This window comes from Protopterus annectens, chromosome 1.part2 (assembly GCF_019279795.1).
Source record: "Protopterus annectens isolate FY-2018-M chromosome 1.part2, PAN1.0, whole genome shotgun sequence".
In the NCBI taxonomy this organism is placed as follows: domain Eukaryota; kingdom Metazoa; phylum Chordata; order Ceratodontiformes; family Protopteridae; genus Protopterus; species Protopterus annectens.
Window position 1 is genome coordinate 702,972,680 of NC_056727.1, and position 12,153 is coordinate 702,984,832.

Below are 12,153 nucleotides of genomic sequence, written 5' to 3' on the forward strand. Positions count from 1 at the left end.
GAGATGCGTGAAAGGGTGTACCTTCGTTGAAGGTTGTGCGTCAGGCCTGGCAAGCCGGTACGTAAAAATCAACTGCCAATCATTAGCGGACCGGAGTTCCGCTGTGGCGACCCCTAACCGGGAAAAGCCGAAAGACACAAACAAATTTCCAGACAGCTGTAGCACTATATTTTATTGCCAGTTATGCTCAGAGCTAGATCATGGTTAAATGGACCAGCCTGCCCCAGCCATTCTGATGTCATATAACTTGTCTTTCTCCCCCAACCAGTTACTCTAAACACTGCTCAAAACTGCCAGCATGCATACTATTTTCTTCTTTACTTTTGAAATGAAGCCAGAGATATGGATTTAATTTGAAACTTTTAATTTAAATATCCTTTGTTGACCAGGTTAGTCCCACTAGACTAGTAACGTCTTCTGAGGGGACACCCTTCTGGTCTTTATACTATAAGGAGAAATCTGGCCAGGCATTTGGGAGTCCCCCCACTACACACTCTTTATGATAGCTCAGGTGGATGTAAAAGATCTCACAGCACCTACCTTTAACACAGCCAGATGGGGCCTCAGTTTAATGTGTGACTGTCTGAGGTATTGCCGTCTGTGCCAGGGAGACGTGACGATCTGGGGTGTTGCCGTCTGTGCCAGGGAGAATAGGGCAGTGCATGTGTTATATATGCCAACATAGTTAGCTGGAGTTTTGTAAATAGTTTTGTGTCATTTGACTGTCACACTGACTTGTACAGATGCTTGTGTTAAATGTATCAACAGTGTTATTATAACTGATGTAAATGTTTATCTTTAAACAAAGAATCCTGGAACGAAAGAGTAGAGGTTTTTGAAATTGTTCTATAGCTTTCAGATACTGCAACGTTTTTTTTTTTAAACATCTTTATTGAATCATCACTTGTGATATAGGCAAATTTACATTTATACAATAGTCATATTGTAGTGAATTAACCTTAACAAACATTATACTTCCCTTATATTACTATATATCTTATAACCTAAGCAACATTACATAAATTATTCAATTCCTCTTTTTTTTAAAACAAGAAACATCTTTATTAAACCATCACTTGCAACATAAACACTCATACGTTTATATAAATGAAAACAAACCACACAGACACAATCTTAGTTGCAAGCATTTTACATCACAAACCATGCTGACACACTCCTAGATGCAGACATTATACATCACTTATAATCTACCCAATCATTTTCAGTTAAACATTACATAGCGCATTAAAGTCGTGCCTTCTTTAAAATCTCATTCCTCCTTTGTACGCATTTTTCCCATGTGGTTTTCTCCTGCTTTTTTCTAAAGATCTCAGTTTCAGTTATTTTATCTCTGTTACTATGTTCACTACTTCTAATATAGTTGGTTTAGATTTTAATTTCCATGTTCTAGTAATTGTTTTTTTTGGTAACCACCATAATTAGACACAGCAAGGCCTTACCCATGAATAGGCAATTCAGATTCTGTATCGTAACTCAGAAAAATCATCTCCCTTGTCACACCAATCTTCCCACCCAGCCTCTCTGACACTGCATCCTGCAGGGAATCAAAGTCCACCAACTCGCCACACTCCCAGAAAATATGTTTCCAAGTACCTCTTTCTTCCCAGTCACACCTCCATTTACTGCATACCTGAGAAAAAAATTCTCTGGAGTCTACTTGGGGTATAAAAATATCTGTGAAGACATTTCCAAGCAAAAATCCTAAATCTTTTAGATTTTGTCGCATATTTTATAGATTCATAGGTTCATACTAGGCTATCTGCACTAGGGCATTTATAAACCTAGCCAGAGTGTGTTGGGCTTTCGCCACCCATTTTAAATTAATGTTGCTATGCCCTTTTTCGAGGTTAGTATACTGTGCCTCTGTCTAACAGTGACACAGAAGTGATACCCGGGGTAAACCTACGATCTCCCATCCACTCATCAAGATTCCTCTGGAAGAGAGTTAATGAGGGACTCTGCCTAACCTGGACTGGGATTTTATTCCAGAGTGAAGGGAGCCTCTGGGTTATGAATCTGTCCCTCCAGCATGTCCTATTTATTTCAGTGCTGAGGTTCAAGTCTCTCGAGCCGTAGCTCGATGGGAGTTGGAGTTTCTGAGGTGCAGCATGTCCATTAATTCCGGGTTGGACATGGCTTTATACGTCAGGCACAGATCGCCTCTGAGCAGGCGGTATGCCACTGAGTAGAGCTGGAGTTTCTTTAACCGGGCAGCATATGGCATCTGTTTGAGCCCTTTGATCCTCTTGGTGAGGTACTTTTGGGGTCTTTCCAGTTGCTGCAGGTGTCTGGTAAGGTACATCCCAAAAGGGGCATTGTACTCAATTATCAGCCTGATGAGGGAAGATTAAAGAGGCACGATGACCTCCCCTGATATAGATGTGAATCCCTTCATGATTAGGTGGGCTATATAAAATGTTTTTCTAACCACTTTGGCTACGTGGTTGTCAAATGAGAGATTGCTATCAACTTGGGTCCCCAGGTCCCTAATTACTTCTTCTGTACTTAATGGATTACCACCTATGTGATAATTTGTGGGCACTTTGTTTTTGCCAAAGGGGATGACTATACACTTTTTGGCATTTGGCTTCAGGCCATGGCTCTGGCACCAGTTGTCTGTTTCTATGAGGCCCTTTTGGAGGATGCTTGTGTCGGCTGGAGAGTCAATTATGGCGCCCAGTTTGCAGTCATCTGCGAACTTGGTCAGCCACAGTCCTTCCGTGTTGGCCTGTACCTCCACGAAATATATACCGAACAAGAGCGGTCCCAGGACTGAGCCTTGCGGGATGCCACTTGTAACTGGTTTGGAGTCTGACATGGCTACAGCAATTCTAACCATGTGGGTTCTGTCCTTGAGCCAGTTTGCAACCCAGCTAGTGACGTAGGGGTTTATATTTAAGCTGGTGAGCTTATCTATAATGCCCGAGTGGGGTATTGTATCGAAGGCTTTTGCAAGGTCCAGGTAGGCTGTGTGGACCACCTTCCCCTCGTCAATGGCCTTGGTGACTGTTTCAAAGAAATCGACCAGGTTTAAGAGGCAGGATCTGCCCTTAACAAAGCCGAACTGGGTAGGATCCAGTGTCTGTAGGTCCCCAATATCTTTATTTATGAGGTCCATGATGATCCTTTCCATAGCTTTTCAGGCCAAGCTAGTCAGGCTTATGGGGCGATAGTTTCCAGGATCCGTTGAGGCACCACCTTTGTGGAGAGGGACCACTGTTGCTGTATGCCACTCTTTGGGTACATATCCTGTAGTAAGGCTGAGATTGAACAGTAGTTTTATGTTTGGGTTTAGCTCTTCTTGGAGTTCATGTAGGACGCAGCCCGGGACACCGTCTGGTCCCATTGATGCTGTGTTTTTTGCTTTGGAGAGGGCGGCTCTTACCTGAGCATCTGAGATGTCAGGGGGGGCAGCACTCTGCTGGGATAGATATTTGCCCTTTTGGTGGGGGGGGGGGGTTGCGCTGAACCTGTCATCTAGGATGTTGGCAATGTATGTGGGTTCGGTGTATTTTTTGTCATTTTGGACTAATTCTGAGCATATCTGGGAATTCCCACCCAGGTTCCTAACATAACTAAAGAAAGCCTTGTGATTATCCTTAGTGTCCTGTGCAATATTTCTCTCGAAGCTGGCCTTAGACGATTTTATGAGTGCCCATAGTTTTTTGCTAATACTGATCAGAGATGCCTTCCCTTTTTGGGATTTTGCTCTATCATGTAGTAGCTTCCTCCTTCTATTGTATAGTTTGTTTATGGCTGGGGTCCACCAGACAGGACGCCTGCCTTTGGAGGATTGGATCTTGGTTTTATTTGGGATTGCATGATCCATGCATTCCTGAAGGTGTTCATAGAATGCGTTTATAAAGGATTCTGTGGTCTGGGCAGTATTTTCCACAGGCCGGGGCTTTGAAGGATTCCACCTCGGTTTTGAGGAGTGTGAAATTTGCTTTAGATAAGTTTTTCACTGTGGTTTTCTGGGCAGGGGGTGGGGTCGGGATGTGAATATCCAGTGAGATTAGTTTATGGTCTGATCTTACCAGTGAGGGATACACTTCTGGTCTGGAGCATAGAGTCCCCATGTTGGTGATGATCAGGTCCAGTATGTTTTCCCCTCTTGTGGGAGTGGTAACAAGTTGTTTCATAGCATTTGAGTTTATAAATTCTAGGAACCTTTGGGCTAGGGTGTTGGAGCTAGAGTAATGCTCCCAGTCTATGTTTGGGTAGTTGAAGTCGCCCAATATAATGGCGTTTGGAGAGACCTTCATATTTTCCAGTGTTCTCAGAAAGGCCTAGTGGGGTTCCTGGGTTTGGGAGGGTGGTCTGTAGCAGGCTATAAACTGGAAGGCAGTTTTACCCACTGTTAGTTGCACATGGATAGTCTCTGATGCTTCATGCTGTGCCACCAACCTGGAGGTGTGGGTATCTTTGACGAATATTGATACTCCCCCTCCTTTTGTGGTTCGGTCCACGTTTTGGGGACGAAAAGCATGGTATGAGGTATAACCTGGTAGTGCTGGGGTGCTCTCGGGAGCCTTGAACCAGGTTTCTGTTACTGCACAGATATCGATGTTCTCCATGCTAAGGAGAGTTTCGAGTGCGTGCATCTTGAGGTTTAGACTTCTGGCATTGAGTAGCATTACTCTTAGTTTCTTATCCTTTGTGATACCTATGGAGGTGGGTTTGTCTTTTGAGCCTTGCCTAAAAAAGGCACTATGGGGGTAGCAAGAGCCTTTGCCAATATCCGAAAGCCCAGGGGTGACAGGTGCAAGCCGTCCCTAGCGATGCATCGTGGCTTGTCGAGCATGTCATCCCAGGCTAACAGGCATTGGATCCCCTTTGAATGACACCAATACTTAAGCCAATTGTTGAAATTGATCATCTTGTCTTCATATTGTGGCATCATTCTTGGTGAGGGTAAGATGCTACTCAAGGTCAGGGTCATACCGGCCTGGGCTACATGCTCAGAGAGCTCCTCTGTCTCTTTCATGTAGTCCAGGGAGGTACGTCTCATGTCATTCACACCAGCATGGACAATGACTGAGTCATATTTGTACTTGCATTGGAGTGACCTGAGTGCTTGTGTTATGTGGCGGATCCTAGCGCCCGACAGGCAGCTCACCATGACCTTCTCCTTGTTCAGCCTGGTGAGCGGGACGTCAGTGTGCCTAACGATAGAGTCACCTATTGGGAGACGTACATATATCCCCTCATTGTTTCTTTATAAATTGCTTATTCAGTCTCTCTTCCCAATCCTTTCTAACCTTCTTTGATTATTTCTTATAGTTGTCATGCAATATTTAATATATTCTACTAATTATTCTTTTTAATGGCAGCTTCTGTTCTAGATTTTACTAAAAACTTTACCAGTGCTGGTCTTTCATTTAGGACCCCCCCCATTTCTTTGTCTTTGCCTATACTTTGATATCAGTCCTTGATAGGGAAGGCAATCTCTAATCTGCAGTTGAAATAAATTCCTAGCCTCTTCACATTCTATTACCTTTCTCTCACTTGTCATTTGCTCCCATTACCTTGGTTCCTTTGTCAGTTTTCTCCAGTAAATTGCAGGCCCCCACTTGCCTATTGTCTATATCTCTAATTGTAGTCATCCCTTTCGGCAGTATCTCCTTTCTCCATTCCCATGTTGGCTTAGTTTTCAGTATACATTCTGCTACTTTATGGATATAATATCCTATATGATTATTGTTATTCATCTTAAAGGCCTGCATCGAAAATCCCTGTATCCCCTTGTTTCTTGAGCTTCCCCTCTGTTTCAACATCCTGTCTTTCCACTTTGAATTCTAGTTTTCTGCTTGTGCTATGTATAGGAGCCGTAACTGTAGCTCTGAAATAACCCTTCAAATTGGGTAATCCGAATCTGCCCTGTTTTGCTGGAGGAATCAGCTTATCTCTCATGACTGTTGCCATCTTCTCCTCCCAGATAAAGTCCTTCAGATCTATATTAATTTCTATCCACAACTTCTCCTGTGGTTGATAAAAATATTCCTGACCTGTGTATAAGACTAAAGGGACTAAAACCATTGTGACTGCTTGTATCTTACAATCCATATCCATATAACAAAGCTTCCATTTTCTTAGTTTTTGTATTATCTTTTGTTTAGTCTCTTCCCACATATCCTTAGCTGCCACACCAGAATAATTTTTAATCCATATTCCTAAATACTTAATTTTATCTTGTCCCCATAAATATGAATATTGCTGAACCAATTCCAGTGTGAGTACATAATTTACAGCTATTGCCTTTGTTTTAGCTGCATTAATTTTGTATCCTGAAAAGATTTGAAACGGTCTTGAAATGTTCCACAACACTGTAATGTCTCTTTCTGGTTTTGTCAGGTGTAAAATAATATCATCTCCAAATAAGAGTCAGCTTTTCTTGACTACTATACCAGTTATATCCTTGAATTTTCTGAGTCCCTTATTTTCTTTGCCAGTGGTTCTAAATATAAAGTTAATAACAAAGGGGAAAGAATACACCCCTGTCTGGTTCCTCTGCTCAAGTAGAAATTATCAGAGGGGACCCCTCCCACTTTAATTTTCACCTCCAGTCCCTCATATAGCATCCTAATCAACCTTATAAGTTTTTCAGGAAATGCAAATGCTTCCATTGCCCTGCTCATAATGTTCCAGCTTACTCTGTCAAATGCTTTCTCTCCATCAAAACACACAAACAACAAATGTGTCTTCTTACATTCTGCTTCCCTCTGGATCATTGGTGTTCTTTTAATGTTGTCAAATGTTTGCCTCCCCTCCACAAAACCACATTGATCCATATCTGTCAATTTTGGCATTACTTTTGTCATTCTTTTAGCCATTATAGACATGAACACTTTGTAATCATGGTTTAGTATTGAAATGGGCCTGTATGAAGTTGGATCTGATGGATCTTTACCCTCTTTAGGTATTACAGCCACCACTGCTTTCTTCCAGGATGTTTGTACTTTTCCTCCTCTTAAAATATGTGTAAACAAAACCTTCCAGATCTTTGTTTTTTTCCCTCCTAGCTTCAAAACTTCCACAGAAATACCATCTATTCCTTGGGACTTTCCTGTAGATTGGTTATACATCACAATTTTTATCTCATCTCCTCCTATCCTGTTAGTAATTCAGCCTCATATACCTCTAACCTTGGCATATTTAATTCTTCCATAAACATTTCCTTTTGTATCTTTTCTTAATTTCCATATTTCTCTGCTTTATACAGACTTTCATAGAACTTCCGAAAAATTTCTAATACCTGTACAAATATCTCGTTACCTTCTTTGTTATAAGTTCCCTAAGCTTGACGACAGCCCTTTCTACTTTCTGTTGCCTGAGTCATTGTGCTAAAGGTTTTTGTGCTGTACTGTTATTATCAAGAAACAGTTAATTAACAGCAATCAGTCTAAACTCTTGCATATTATCGAGGTAGTCTGTTATGTCCTGCTTATCGTTCTGCAGTTGATCCTGTTCTTGCTGTATGAGATTCCCCCATTCTGCAATACTTTAAAATTTGTCATCCCTCTAAATAATACCATAGCTTTCTTTCTTTAATTTTCACCATATTTTTAAACTCCACTTTAATTATCTCCCACTCCCTAACTACATTTTCGGAAGAAATTTATATGCCCTCTTAATAGCTCCTGAATAATCTCTACCACCCATTCCTTAAATTCCTCTCTTTTCAACAGATAGGTGAGCAAGCGCCAGTGTCTTTTTATTTCATTACCCTATGTTTTTATTTTAGTTATTATTATTGGCGCATGATCTGAAATCGTTATTGGGTGCATATCAAGACCTTCAATTAAATGCCCATGTTCCTGTGAAATATAAATTCTTTGTAGCTTAGCCCAGTTTTTATATCTTTGAGAATAATATGTAAATTCACTCTGAACTCCTTTTACTGAATTCACATCTTCCATGCCAAATATTTTCATAAAGTTCTTCAAAAATCTACCCTCCTTTGTTCTACTTTCCCTTCTGGGCCCCCCAGACACATCTTCGCTGCTGCAAATCACATTCTAGTCCCCACCTGTAAGTAATATTCCTTGTTGAAAACTGATTATTTCTCCCACAGTTTATTAGCTTAGCAGTCTAGGTGTCATTTTTGTTAGTTGAAGCTAACCCTTTCTTATGTTGTCCATTAGAGATTGGCAAGCCACATAGTTAAGGTAGCCAGTCCAAAAAGATGATTGGACACTTGTGTTAAATTGAAAATTAAAAGTAGAGAAATTATGTCTGCCTTAAAAAGTGGTTTTGTAGTGAAGTACATCTCCTTGTGGGTTCCTAAAACAGAAATCAAAAATTCCATTGCTTTTCACTAGTGTCCCTATACCCGAATACAAACAGTACCCAGAATTATATTTGTAATCATTTAAAGAAAATACTGGAAAAATCTTGTTATGCAGTGGTGGTGCTGCGGTAGCGTTGTCGCCTCACTGTATGATGTTGTCCTGTTCGATTCTCAGCTAGAGCGTCTTCTGGGTGGAGACATGCGTGAATGGGCATACCTTCATTGAAGGTTGTGCGTCAAAGCTGGCAACTCGCATGTAAAAATCTACTGCCAATCATCAGCGGACCGGAGTTCGCTGTGGCGAGAAAAGCCGAAAGACACAAACAAACTGGAAAAATCTTGTTGCTTGTAGTTAGCTTTTTATTTCAGTTTTTCAGTTAAGGTGCTTTCATGCCAATACATTTAAAGAAATGTTTTTTTTCAAATGTGATTCTGTGAATAATAAGTAGATGCTTATTATTTTGGAAAACTTTAATTATTTCAGATGAATTTAACAGCTTTTTCCTGTAGCAACATAGAAAGTAAAATAAAATAGAATATAGTTTCCAGAGCAAAACAACTGCAAAACAGCAGTATGTTAGTCAAGGAATAATTAGTAGGGTGTTTAGATGTATATGTGTGTGTATGTGTATATATATGTATATATATATATATATATATATATATATATATATATATATATATATAATATATATCTATCTATACTGAAATCCTGAATTTCAGTAGTCCAAGACCAGAAAGGTGAAAGTGCAGAATACCGAAACCCCAGAGGCGCGAAATTCAAAATCCCGAAGTTTGGAGATTTTGAATTAGCGGTTCTGGTGTTGCGGTGTGTGAGTGGATGGTTGGATATGTAGTTAAGTATTTGTGTTTTACAGGTTTTGGGTAGGGGCTTTATTGTGTGTCCATGTGTTTTGTTAGTGTAATGTGTGTGTGCGAGGGGAATGTAGCTTGTGTAGTGGTGTTTTTGTGTGTTTGTCTGTGTAGTGTGACCTCGGAGTTAGTATATGTATGTATATATGTATGTAGGGGGTGTGTGGGGGGTGCACCTGGGTGGGGTAAGTCGGGTAGGTGTTTGTATTTGTGTATGTGTAGGGAAGTGTATGTTTGTTTGTGTGTGTGGTATGTTTTGTATAGAAGTCGCAATTTTAAATTTCGTGATTCTGAGGTTTCAACTTTATGGATTTTCGGCTTCATGGTCTTGAGATACTGAAATTTGAGATTTCAGTATTTCAAGATTTTAAAGTGAATATATATATATATATATATATATATATATATATATATATATATATAAAATACGTATTGTATATGTGTCTTTTCCCTCTAGACAAGCTAATTTTATCAGTCAAAACTCCCTCATACTCACACTTTTACCTTGCTTTTGCAGTGTATCTTCCATGTTAGTTCAGTAGGAAATGTAAATTCAGCTGTTGCATTGCACATAAAGTCCTACCTTACCCTAGTAAAAGCATTCTCTGCTAGGCCTACTAGTAGTAGTAGTATTTGTGGTCCTCTGCATCCTGTAGAGTCATAAAAGTTATTTTAATATTGAAATCTCCGCCTTTCATATGCAGATTCGCACTGACCAAGATCTATCAATTTTGGCAGCACTCTTGCTAACCCTTTTTTGAAAATTTATACCTGAATACTTTGTAGTCATGATTTAATATTGAAACTGGTTGTAACACAGGTTTGTGAGAACTTTTCTCACCACAGCTTTCTTGCAAGATGCAGCCCCCCCCATCTAGACACTATTAAACAGTTTCTCCCATATCCTTTCTGGGGTAACTTCCAAATTTCTATGACTATGCCATCTTACCCTGGTGAATTTACCTGTAGCTTGACTGCCTTTCACCATTTCTCTTTCTTCCTCCTCAATATTTGCAATTAACTGTTGAGTCTCCAACTCCATCACTTTTGGTAGGCCCAGGTTTACCATGGAATTCTTCAGTAATATCCTATCCTGGTCATTACCTTCATCTGCCTTGTAAATACTTTCATATATACCTGGAATATTTCCCTAATTCCTTCAGGATCTTTTATAATTTTCTTGCAATTAGGATTCCTCAGCTTTACTACTGATTTCTCCACTTTCTGCTTCCTTAACCTCTGTGAGGTGTACTGTAGTGCTACTTTTCCAGACTTGTGGTTATTGTCCAGTTATTCTTTGATTCTATCCTTGGCACCGTTCAGTTACTCTCCTTCTTCATCAGTGAAGTTAACTTTAAGTTATTTGTAGTACTTAAATCATCACCAGCCCTTCACAGTATTTTATTACATTTTACCATATTTCTCCTTTCTTTATTTCACCTAGAACTCTAAAGTCTGCTTTCCCTGTTTTCCAAATACCAGCTGTCTATTTTGACCCATTACCCATAATTTCTACTACTTCTCAAATTGCATCTGCTACCCACTCCGTAAATGCCTGCTTTTTTAGTAAGTAGGGAAACTCCAAAGCCTATCCCTTTTTATCACTATTAGAGGCTCTTACTCTTAGCTTCTTAGGTGTATCATCAGATGTTGATATCAGATACATCTCTTCTCCCTCAGATAATGCTGTTTTTTTTTTTATTTAGTGCCTCTTCAGCCAGGCCCAGATCTCATACCTATAGGAATAAATAAATTTCACTTGACCTTTTAAGGCTGCTACTGCATCCTCCATCCTGAACACTTAAATATATATTTTTTCGTAAGAATCTAGCTTGTTACCCCCTTTAGTAATGTTCCCTCTCCTTGGGCCCCCTGGCAGTCATTATTACAAACCATATTTGATGATATGAGGCTTTGCAAACTATGCCAGGACAAGTAAGGCAGTGGATGTGTAACATATGCCAGCATAGCTAGCTGGAGATTTGTAAAGAATTATATGTCATTTGTATATCAAGCGAATTTGTACAGATGCTTGGGTTGAAAAATTAATTTGTAAAGTTGCTCATGTTAAAACTGTAACAGCAGTAGGCCCTGCTGGACAGAAAATAAATACACCTGTATGTGAGACTTTTGTAACTGTTGAAATGAATATATTGTAACAGAGAATACTGGAAGAGAAGAGGTTAATCTCAGTCCAGCTAACTTTGAAAATTAGTCTGAAATTAAATTACCTGGCTTAGGCCATAAAGATTGCATCTTACAGTGCTCATTGCAGCCAGGGACAAAATAATTTGAAAACCAAGACTAGGAATCCTACTGTATTATCCTTAGGGGTGAACTAATTGCTTTCCTGGAAAGGTAGAAGTTTTTGAAATGGTTTTATATCTTCCATATGCTATAACACATCTTATTAAAGCTGTGTATGTGTGTTTGTGTGTGTGTGTATGTGTGTGTATATTATGATGCATGCTTAATTTTGGTTCATTTTCTAGTAAAGGGTGTAGTGTAGGAACCAGAGTCAGATGACCAGGTGTATGTGTTGTCATTCTGTAATCCAGCACTGAAATGATGTTTTAATACTAGATGAGACAAAAGTCTCAGGGCAGTCTTTTTGTGATACCTGACAAGGAAGACCACACATCCACTTCATCTTGTCTTGCTTTAGTAAGTAACCAGGGAAGAGCAATTCTTTAGATCAGTCAGGAAAATGTAGCGATATTAGTTAAGTACTGCTTTCCTTTATCTGTATGAATCTGTCCATCTGTGTTATTTTTAATATTTTCTGTGATGAAACTCTGGTGTTTATTGTAAATAGATATTTAATATTTTCATGTTCTTTTATTAATTATTAAATATATTTAAACTTTTCATCGTGGCTGGTCTTTTAGAAAATATTTTAATCTTTGAGAGTACTTATATTTATTTGGTGACACTGTGGCCCTCCTGAAAGCTTTTCTGCACTGGTCAAA

General features: G+C 39.5%; 1 protein-coding gene across 3 annotated transcripts in view; it reads left to right on the forward strand.

The window, feature by feature from the left end:
* Window positions 1-12,153, forward strand: part of HEATR5B (HEAT repeat containing 5B) — a 2,176,461-nt gene that overhangs the window by 438,985 nt on the left and 1,725,323 nt on the right. The window lies entirely within an intron of this gene.